Here is a 12,212-nt window from a genome sequence, read left to right as displayed (position 1 = left end):
CTTTTTATTACAACGTTTTTATCAATTTGCATGTCCAGACACCATTTTTAGCTATAATTATAGATTATCAACCTCGTCGGTAGGCCTTGCCGTAAGTAGCTAAATATTGCGCCTAAAAATATGCACTACATATGCTACAGCGGAAATGGATGACAAGCCATTTCTTTAAGTGAAATTAATTGGTGCTCGTATGGATGCACATACTAAACGTGAGCACAAAACAGTTTGCTTGCATACGCACAAAATAAACCACACAAATATTTGCGCAAATACCAATAGGAATCGAAGAAGAATCTTATTTGTAATAATTTGTATTTACGCAAAAATTTGTGTGGTGTATTTTGCGCAATAGTCTTCTGTTCTCTTTTCACTGCAAGTTAAACTATTTTAATATCTAATGCAAAATTTTATAGACACACACCTAAAAATAGAAAAAAAAAACCTTTTAATATACCAAGCTTTTATAAATGAATATAATTTGTTTTGATATCTTTTGATTTTGAAATTTTAGCAAAAGTTATTATAATCAATTTATGAGATTGAAAATGAAAAGCGTGGGGCGCATGTAATAGACTTGAATTGTTATGAAAAGTAATATACACATAGGTCCCTTTTTATGCGGATTTGAATTTATGCGGTTTTTCAAACCACTTTTTCGATGTAGCGGTTTTGTCTTTTTGAGAGTTTTTATTACTTTTTTCAGTGTGCAAGGTTTTTGAAAATGCTGGAACGCATACCCTGTTTTTGTATGAAAGTAAAGAACTTTTTAATGCGGCTTTCTGAGGAATGCATGTACCGCATAACAAAAAGACCTAAGTGTATGTATGTATGTATGTGGGAATATGAATAACGACCGCTTAAAATCGATCTCAAATAACGCATATGAAAAAACCGAAATAATGCATACATGCACACTTTCGTTTGAAAACCGAAATAACGCATATGAGAAAAACGAAGTAATGCATACATGCACAGTTTCGACTCAAAACCGAAATAATGCATATGACAAAAACCGAAATAGTGCATACATGAAAACGAACTTCTTTCTGCGTAGGCGGCCTTCGGCCGCGCTTAGGGATTATAACCCTTACTAAGTAGAAGTAAATAATTCATATTAGAAAAAACGAAATTATCCATATGCACAGTTTCGTAAGAAGACCGAAATAATTCATATAACAAAAAGCGAAATAATGCATGCATGCAAAGTCGCTGTGGTATGTCAAACCGTTCGGACGTGTTTGCTATTCGCTCTGTTAAGTCTTTTACTGGTGTATCTATAAACTTTCATCAAAGCATACAATCTTTAGTGGAGATAGTGACTCTAAGAATGTAATTAAAATTGGCATAAATATAAACTATTAAAAATGCCGTGCGTGTTTAAACTAAAAGTGGACCGTACTCAGTCGAAGGTGCAGTGTGCATTTCATTTAAAGTGTGTTGGTATTTTGCAAAGTGATCTCGACTTTTTGATTGCATCCAACAAACCTTTCTTTGCAATGCTTGTGCTGCTGAGCGCCGTGCATCTCTTCGCGCATCATCACCAGCTGTTAATTTTAATGAGACAGCTTCTTCTAATATGCACTCTGAATCACAAAAACAAAAACCCATTGTAAACTCTACTCCACAAGACAATTATCAAACAGTGGTCAAAGAACTTATAGCTATGAGAGCGGAGAATGTTCGTGTGCTCTCGTTGTTGACTACTATTTCTGATGATAATAAACAGCTGTCAAATAAATCTGATGCTCTTCATGCTGACATTCAATTACTGCAAACTAATCTTCATAACAAAGACGCTGTAATATCTTCGTTAACATCCGAACTAAAAGACCTGCGATGCGTTGTCAGTGACTTGCATAAGTTGATCACAAACTGCTTTGTTGATGTAAACAAATACAAGGAGGTGGCTGATACAGCTAATCAATCTATCTCTTGCTCTTCATATTCATCCACTGTCGTCAATGCAAATGATTCAATAATCAAAGCTGCTGCCGCTGCTGACTCTCGGTCAACCTCGAATGCTGTTGTTACTAACGTTGTTAATCAAACTCTCTTGTGCTCTTCGCTTTCGCCTTCTTCTGTTGGCAATGCTCAAGATTTATATTCTAATATGCCTACTACTGATGCTTCGATCTGTATAGCAGCTGGTGCTGCAGTCACAAACGTTGAGAATACGAATTTGACTTTCTAGTGCCTCTGTTGTTGCGCCGCCCACTAAGCCTACTGCACCTGCTACTACCTCTCTCACACACACTAAAACTGCATCCCGGATGACTTTTGCTAGAGTGGTTGCGCGTAATTCAGGCTCGTCAACTTTACAGCCTACCCATGGAGGCTTGCTAGTTGCTCCAAATGTGCCAAATGCTGTTATGCCCGATAGGAATCAAGTCCCAGAGTGGAGAACAGTTGGGAGCAGCAACCGGAAAAATTCTAGACAGCCTCTAGTTATTGTGGCGAACAACAATGGTGAATTAAGCGTTGTATCGAGTATGAAGTGGCTGCATGTCTCGTCATTTTTGCCTAATGTGTCTGAAGATGATATTTTAAGTTATGTGTCGAAACATGCTGATATTAGCAAGGCATACCTGGCATGTTTCATGCTCGTCAAAAAGTATGCCAATGTGGCCGATCTTAAAAAAATAAATTTCAAACTGGGAGTATCAGACTCATATTATAATAGGGTAGTTAATGCGGATATCTGGCCAGTTAACGCAAAAGCTCGACCCTTCCGTTTTTTCCAAAAGAAGGCGTAATTCAACAAGATCCATAACAGCATCTGCAAATATCGAAGCCTACCCTAAGCCTCTCAGCATCTATTACCAAAATGTTTCTGGGCTTAGAACTATGTCTAAAAACTGGTACGAATTAAGTTCACATTTGGACTATGACGTATTTGTTCTGGTTGAAACCTGGCTAAATGCTGATTTTTATGACAGCGAATTTTTTGATCCCAACATTTACAACGTCTATCGTAAGGATCGGGATGCCATCAAAACTGGACTTGCTCGTGGTGGTGGCCTTTTAATTGCTGTTCAGCGGAAACATCGTTCGTCGCTTCTTTCACTGCAGAATGGGGATTCACTACTAGATCAACTATGTGTATCCGTGAATGGTTCTTCAACACTTATTATTAGTGCATCCTATATTCCGCCGAGTAGTACAAATACTTTGTATAAAGCGTATATAGATAACCTTGTGAACTTAGTATATAAGCGATCAAACTGCAATTTTTGTATTTTAGGTGATTTTAACCTAGGTAATGTGGACTGGGTACCTGTGGATGACAGCATAGCTTTGTATCCTAATAATGTTAACAGTTTTTCTGAAACATATGTTGTGGACAATCTATTAAGCTTAAATCTCTTCCAGATTAACAAGTTTATTAACAAACTTGCTAGGATCCTAGACTTAATATTTATAAGCGATAACATGCACTTTTCTCTACATGAATGTCTCGACCCTCTGTCGTGTCCAGGCCTATATCATGTTCCTCTTGTTCTGCAATTGGAGTTTTATGAGTTCAGAAGCATTAAACTTGATACTCCATCTAAAAATTACAGTTTTAGGAACTGTAACTTTGATGCTATAAATGGTATGATTGGTATTCTAGACTGGGACTCTATATTTGTTGGGGAAGATATTACCGACTGCTTTAATATTTTTTAAATGCAAAGTTAATGAAATTTGTAGGAGTATTATGCCGTTGAAGAAAAGGAATTGCTACAAAATACCTTGGTATACAAATGATTTAAAGAAGCTTAAGAATTTAAGGAATAGGTTTTTCAAGAAATACAAATTGTCAAATTCGTCTTCCCACAAGGAAAAGTATTTATACTATTCCAATAAGTTTAAATCACGGAGTAACACCATGTTCTGACCGACAACGAAAACACTTTGAAAACGAGTTTTGGAATTGTGGGCTGAATGCTGTTCACACCGGCTGTTAGTGTTTTCGTTGACATTTCTTACATCCTCTGATTACAGTTTTGCTACACAAAAACAAAACCAAAATGCTTTTCCCTCATTTTCTTTTCATTAGCAACCTCTTACTTTCATTCTTATTTTAATTTGGACAGCCTATTAACAATAAATCCAAAATGGCGTAATAAAGATGATAAAATATGACTTCCACTTCGATAAATAATCGAAAAAACTAGTGAAGACACCGATTGGAATGAGTGGAATGTGAGTTTTCAAGTAGTTTTCAGCGAAAACTGGTTTTCGTTTGGCAGATTTTACATGGACGAAAACACAAGTTTTAGGTCGAAAACCAGTTTTAGCAACGAAAACATGTTTTCGATGTCGGTCAGAACATGGTATAAGACTCTCCATAAAAACTATGAGGCTAAATTTGAATCTGACATCAAACTCAACCCAAAATCTTTTTGGCATTACGTCAAATCAACAAACTCGCATTCAAGTATCCCGTCGCAAGTTGTTTATAATGAAACCCATGCTCATTCGTCTTTTGAAGCCGCTAACCTTTTTGCGGACTTCTTCAGTTCAAACTTTGAGCCTGATTCGAACTTATGCGATGACGGTGCTTCTAGCNTCAAACTGAACCCAATGTCTTTTTGGCATTACGTCAAATCAACAAACTCGTATTCAAGCATCCCGTCGCATGTCTTTTTATAACGAAACCAATGCTCATTCGTCTTCAGTTCAAACTTTAAGCCTGATTCGAACTTATGTGATGACGGTGCTTGATTGCCCTACAAATTTTGGAGAGCTCTCCTTAACCATTGAGGACGTCATTAGAGGCATTTTGATGATCAAATCATCATCTCAAATGGATGTATGTAGATGGCTTATGCTCTTACTTGTTTACGAGTGTCTCAGCAATTGCTTACCCAATTTTATTAATATTTAATAAGTCTCTTAATGACGGCGAGTTCATTGAGGCCTGGAAAGTAACCTCTATCACTCCTAATTTTAAAAGCGGGAATAAAAATAATATCGCCAACTACTGGCCTATTTCTAAACTTTCTACCATGTCAAAATTTGTGTGAAATTATAGTTAAGGAAAGAATATTATTTGCAGTTAAGAGTTCAATTTGTACTAATCAACATGGCTTTATGCCTGGTAGGTCAACTGTAACTAATCTTGCAGTTTTTTCTGAATATTGTCTTTCTGCTTTTAAGAATCGAGTTCAAGTCGATACGGTCTATACCGATTTTTCGAAGGCTTTTGACAAGGTAAACCATTCACTCTTAGTGTCTAAGCTAGCCGACCTTGGCTTTCATTCTAGTTTTTTGTCTTAGGTGAAGTCATACTTGGCGGAACGTTGTTGTGTTGTTGTTGTGGATGGTATTTGCTCACGTTCTTTTATTGCGTCCTCTGGGGTCCCGCAAGGTAGTATCCTCGGACCTCTTTTGTTTGTAATTTTTATTAATGACATACGACATTGCTTTAGATACTCTAATTTTTTATTGTATGCGGACGACTTAAAAATATTTAAAACAGTCACGAGTCTTTCTGACTAGATCGAACTTCAATCGGATCTTGACAATGTGGCAGCTTGGTGTAGTAGGAATCATTTGCATCTAAATATTAAAAAATGCTTTTACATGTCGTTTTCAAAATCTCGATCACTCATCCCTACCAGCTATTATGTTGGAGACTCTGTGCTGAGTTCTGTTAATGAAATATCTGATCTTGGAGTAGTTTTTGATGCTAAATTTCTTTTTCATAGTCATTGAAATTACGTTGTCGCAAAATCCTACTCTACGCTTGCTTTCGTTCGCCGTTTTAGCACGGATTTTACTGATCCATATACGCTAAAACTACTGTATACATCGCTGGTACGATCGAAGCTAGAATATGCTGTCATTATCTGGAGACCTTATTATGACTGTCATATAAAACGGCTTGAGCGTGTTCAAAAAGCTTTTATGCGCTTTGCTCTACGGTCGCTGCATTTTCAAGAGCCGATACCTTCCTATAATGCTAAGTGTCTGCTAATTAACTTAAAATCCTTAAATAGTAGAAGAACTATCCTTTCATTGACATTTGTTTTTGATGTAATAAGTGGTGCGATTGACTCGCCACGAACTCGCCGAAATAATGCATATGAGAAAATACCGAAACTATGCATATGCATACTTTCGTTTTAAAAGCGAAATAATGCATATGAAAAAAAAACCAAGTAATGCATACATGCACATTTTCGGTTGAAAACCGAAATAATGCATATGGCCCAAATCGCCGAAAACGAAACAAAGGGGAAACAGTTTTTTCTTNTTATTAATGACATACGACATTGCTTTAGATACTCTAATTTTTTATTGTATGCGGACGACTTAAAAATATTTAAAACAGTCACGAGTCTTTCTGACTAGATCGAACTTCAATCGGATCTTGACAATGTGGCAGCTTGGTGTAGTAGGAATCATTTGCATCTAAATATTAAAAAATGCTTTTACATGTCGTTTTCAAAATCTCGATCACTCATCCCTACCAGCTATTATGTTGGAGACTCTGTGCTGAGTTCTGTTAATGAAATATCTGATCTTGGAGTAGTTTTTGATGCTAAATTTCTTTTTCATAGTCATTGAAATTACGTTGTCGCAAAATCCTACTCTACGCTTGCTTTCGTTCGCCGTTTTAGCACGGATTTTACTGATCCATATACGCTAAAACTACTGTATACATCGCTGGTACGATCGAAGCTAGAATATGCTGTCATTATCTGGAGACCTTATTATGACTGTCATATAAAACGGCTTGAGCGTGTTCAAAAAGCTTTTATGCGCTTTGCTCTACGGTCGCTGCATTTTCAAGAGCCGATACCTTCCTATAATGCTAAGTGTCTGCTAATTAACTTAAAATCCTTAAATAGTAGAAGAACTATCCTTTCATTGACATTTGTTTTTGATGTAATAAGTGGTGCGATTGACTCGCCACGAACTCGCCGAAATAATGCATATGAGAAAATACCGAAACTATGCATATGCATACTTTCGTTTTAAAAGCGAAATAATGCATATGAAAAAAAAACCAAGTAATGCATACATGCACATTTTCGGTTGAAAACCGAAATAATGCATATGGCCCAAATCGCCGAAAACGAAACAAAGGGGAAACATTTTTTTCTTAGGTTTCGCAGATTTTGGATTATATCTGGGTCATACATATTCTAAGGTATCGGATAACATCAATATTAACACGAATCTCCTCTCAAACATGAAAATTCACTTAGTCTTGAGACACGTTTAAATAAACGAAAATTAAAAAAGCACAACATGAAACTAAAGGGTAGTTTATATTTAAGGTCCACCACTTTTTTGCATTATACTTGCCTCTCTTCGCTTGCCTTGTATTATTTTGAAGTAAATAAAAAAAAGTATTCGACAAAAAAATCAGCGATTAGTTTTCTATATGAAAATCAAGTCGGCAGTATTTTTTAATGTAATGTAACAGTCCAAAATATTAAAAAGTTTTTTGGCGCGGAATCCACCAAACTAAAAAAGGAAAAATATAGTTTTCTCCGAGCATTTTTCGGCCTTATTTCACAGTAAAATAAGATAGTTCCACATACTCTTCATTACCAATATGTTTTCGGTGGAAAGCTATTTGTAACGTAACAGTCTTTTGAACTAATTTAATTTTTAGGTAACCTTTTTTTCCTATTTAGTTAAAGATATGGCTCATTTTACAAGCAACATTGGAAGCTATTCAACGTGTTATTGTCCCATAGTTAAAACTGTTATTTTTTCTAACTTATATAAACTGAGAAGATAAGAATTACGTAGAAAAATAAAAAACTCGAGAATTATATTATTTCAAAGAGGAACGAACTCAAAAGAAGCGAAGTAAGAAGCTGAAAGAAGAAGATTTTCCGATTAAATAATAAAAAAACTTTTGGAATTATTTCTGCTATTTTTCTAGTACTACTATTATTCTACAAAATGCCGAGTCCTCGAATCTAACATTTGAAGGGTAAGAATAGTTCTAAATAGAGCAAACAGTATAAACCATTAAAGGCGTTTTTTGTGAAACTAAACGCGAAAAACTTAACATCTTGGCGCAGTACTAAGATCAAGTTCGAGTTCTACGCAGAAAATTACTTCGGAAACGACCTACAGCTGCACAGCATCAGAAACTTTAAAATCTGTATTCATAATTATCATGTTCTTAATTTCTTTGAATTACTTGTCATATCGCAAAACTACTGAATTCATGCTACTTATTGCATAAAACACACTAAAAGCGATTTAAATACCTAATTATAATCTTATCGCTACACGTATATCGCACAGGTAACGTAACAGTCTTTTTCTGTAACGTACCAGTCCGACTATTTTTTACAAATATTGACCTCAAAATTAGTTTTATCAGTTCAATTAATACGTAGTTCTTGAATGCCATCCTGAAGCTAGGAAACTGTGTACCAACTTTTGAAAACATTATATTAGGAGAGCACACTTTTTCAATAATATAAAGCAACTTTAAAAAGTACTTTCAAAAATTGTAATGCAACAGTCCGCTGTTGAAACATTCATAACTCCTAAACCACAGGAGTTACAATATATTTTTGTATATATTAAATAATGCTACATACTTATGCTTTCAGGTGCAAGAAGAAAAATTATCCGAAAATTGTATTCTCGCGAGTTTCAGCGGTATTTAAAAATTAGTGTGAGCCAAAATGTAATGTAACAGTCCGCGTTTTGGGCCATATGGCAAAAACCAAATAAAGCATACATGCACAGTTTCGGTTGAAACCGAAATCATGTCTAAATGCACAGTTTCCATATAAGCAATTTCGGTGCCCCTATTGGCACACTTAAATATCTAATATGAAAAGACGGTGGATCGCTTATATGGCTAATATGAAAAAGGTTAAATCACTTATATATAATTTGAAAAAAGTTAAATAGCTTATATATCTTGTATCGCTTATATATCTAATATGAAAAATGTTTAAATCCAAAAGCTCGTTTGTACCATTTGTACCATGATAAAAACATAGCAAGGTAAAACCATTGAGAAGCAGTTTGCCAGCAATATAATTTAAAAATTCAAAAGTTAAACTCAAACACACATTCCCATTTTCAATCTCAAACAACAACAATTGTGAACAGTTTTAATTTTGTTATTTTCAATTTTATGATTTTAAAATGCTTGCAAACGTCAGAAAAATCATGGCCGACGAATTGAGAGAATGAATTTCCCTTGTAATGTTTTTACCATGATTGGTACTATTAAGCAAACATTTTTAAGATTTTTAAATCATAAATCATAAAATTCGCGTTTCCGCGTTTGTGTTTCAAATTTAAATTTACATTGGCTGCGTTTCTTTATACATTCCGGATAATCCCATTTCACAGCCGGAATAAACAGAATACGTTTGAAATATACGTTAACATATCATCAGGAACGTTCTAAAGAATAAGTAAACAAAAAAGTTTATTCCAAACGTTCAGAATGAATAAAGAAATTCAGCCTTTGTTTTCTTTATTTATTTTTTTAAATATTTAGAAAACTTCTTTTCAATATTTTTTCTTTTAATATTAAATAATTGTATTTAAAAGTGCACTAGTGTGCATACCAATGTATTTATATAGATACAGTCGGTCAATAAAGTTAAGGTGCGGCGAATTTTTTACAATACGTGCAACTATTTTTTAAATATTTTATTTTTCGCGAATTTTTTATAAAAATATGGTGAATTCTACAAGAAAAACCCAGAAAATCAGAGTTCCAAACCTTGTTCAAAATTAAATAAAATACCACAAAATTTCATTATAATATTGCGCTTTTTATTTACGCTCTCTAGAAGAAAGTTGAGTATGCAGTTTTTAGTTCATTCAATTTTAGTATAATAAAGTTTAGGTACAGCGAATTTTTACAATACCGTATTTTTCGTTAATTTTTTATAATACGAAAACAGCAAACGAATAATATATGTAAGTATGTATACTCTTAAACTAATCTGCCTTACTCCTTGGATGAGTGTACCCGCTGGTAAATTATATTGTTATGCTGCGGCCTCCCTCGCTGCTGTCTAGATTTTATTAATATGCTGGAGGCTTGGGTATGCGATTGCGTGGGGTACTAAACTATTTTTGTTGAGTACCTCTGTTTGGCTGGTTTTCTGCCTAAACGCAACCGCTTATACACATATAACGGGCCTGGTGTATATAGATGGTGGTGGTATTATAATCGTTGTTGTGCTGTTGCTATGTACAGGTGGTGGTGTGGAAAAAACTTAGTTTTTGTTACAAGTCGTTGTAACGGGCAAAAATGTAGCGAGTTGCGTTGAAGTCCAACTAGTAGCGGTATTGAGCCCCGCTATCCAACAACTGTACGCCGGCGTGAGTTTGCTTGTACCGTACACTAACTGTTCGCAGAAGTGATTTTCGGTGTACAGTCCACCTTTTTCAATCGGGTTATGCATTTCAAGCTGGCTTCTTGTTAGCCACTGCTTCCCTTCACACGCCCAAAGTTGCTTAAGAATTGCTTGCAATAGGGTAGCAATATTAATTCGATTAAAAGAAGACTTAATATTCTTTAATTTAACTTAGTTTAATTCTATTCAAGTGGGAACCGGTCAATTTGAAAGGCGAGTATCGAATGACATCAATTTTCCAAATCGACGCCTTGGCTCAAGTGGAGAAAAATAACTGCACTTAGGTTGGCAGTAGTACCAACCTTATGACAGTGCTGAATAGCGCTGTCATATCAATATGGTTGCCATTACAATATATTTTGAAAGCCGGTTTTTTTTTGTGTTCGCAAAGCTCGTTAGCGGCTGTACCGATCTTTTTGAAATTTAGGTTATAGGTTCTGGATGGGCTTCCCGTTATCTTAGGCAAAAAGTGGAACTGCAGGACTTAACAAATTCTATAGAATCTAACATACATGCCCACATAACAGCGCTGCTCACCTGCAAATCACAAATAAGAGCGCCCGCTACCGTTAATTTGTACGTATGATACGCGGTTTTGCATTTTGTTGATAAGCGGCTTTGTACTTTAAAGGAAGATATGTATGTACAAGGAGCAATTAACATTGCTGTTAGCACTTATATTTGTATATGAATATTTTTGTACATACATATGTATTTATATAATTACGCATAAAAACGCTGCTATGTTTTTTGTACGTACGAAGTGACCGCAATATTAAAAGCAGCAACTCTTATCCATCTATGACATAGATTCAATGTAAATATATCGGAAAGCTCGAGAACTGCTGAACCGATTTTTTTGAAATTTCTGACACCTGCTGCAGACGTTCAAAGGATGGTTCTAGGCCAACAAAAATCTCGATATATAAAAGGGGCGTGGAACGTCCCATACAAACCGAATTTTTCATACTCCATATCTCCGAAAATAATCATGGTAGAGTTCTGGAGCTTGGTATGGAGATATATGAAATCCATCGCATACTCTTGGATAAAAATTGGATCTATCGTAAAAGAGGGTGTGGCACCTCCCATACAAACGGAATATTTCATACTGCATATCTCTGGAAGTGTTCATGGTAGAGTATTGGAACTTAGTATTGACGTATGTATATGAAATCGATCGCATACTCTTGGAGAAAAATGCAGCTATTGGAAAAGGGGCCGTGGCACCTCCCATACAAACAGATTTTTTCATACTGCATATCTCTGGAAGTGTTCATGGAAGAGTACTGGAACTTGGTATTGGCGGATATGAAATCGATCACATACTATTGGAGAAAAATTATACCTATTCTAAAAGGGGGCGTGGCACCTCCCTTTAAAACCGAATTTTTCATACTCCATATTAGGGATGTTGCGAATGTGGAATTTTAGACATCCGCGAATGCGGATGCAGATGTCTTAACAGCTGACATCCGCGGATGCGGATGCGAATGCGGATGTCAGGTATTTTAAAGAAGCAATTAGGTAAGTAAATTAAGTTACTTAGGTAAATATAAAATGGAAAAGTTAGTAATTTTTAATAATATTTATTTTATTTAGTACTTGAAGCAGGGTTACCACTGAAAAACTTTCCTTCCTACCAAGAGCTGGTTCAAAAACCTACCAAAATGGATTATTTTCTACCATTTATCTTAATCAAGAAGAGGTCGTTTGACAGCATTAAATATATTTATTTTTGCTGGTTTTTATAACGGGTGATTTTTTTGAGGTTAGGATTTTCATGCATTAGATGTCAAAGCATACTGAGCATCTTTCTCTTTGACACCATGTCTGAAATCCCACGTGATCTGTCAAATA

General features: G+C 35.3%; 1 protein-coding gene across 1 annotated transcript in view; it reads left to right on the top strand.

The window, feature by feature from the left end:
* Nin (blastoderm-specific gene 25D) overlaps positions 1–8,585 on the top strand; it is a 190,233-nt gene extending 181,648 nt beyond the window's left edge. The window contains exon 9 of the transcript XR_001847194.1: positions 7,889–8,585. The gene's annotated coding sequence lies outside the window, so the exon portion shown is untranslated. The remainder of the gene's footprint in view (positions 1–7,888) is intronic.
* Positions 8,586–12,212: the final 3,627 nt, after the last annotated feature.

This window comes from Rhagoletis zephyria, unplaced genomic scaffold, assembly GCF_001687245.7.
Source record: "Rhagoletis zephyria isolate East Lansing unplaced genomic scaffold, Rhagoletis_zephyria_1.1 Rzeph_scaffold_00640, whole genome shotgun sequence".
NCBI classification, from domain to species: Eukaryota; Metazoa; Arthropoda; class Insecta; order Diptera; family Tephritidae; genus Rhagoletis; species Rhagoletis zephyria.
Note: the sequence above shows the minus strand (reverse complement) of the source record. Positions and strands in the feature narration are given on the sequence as shown.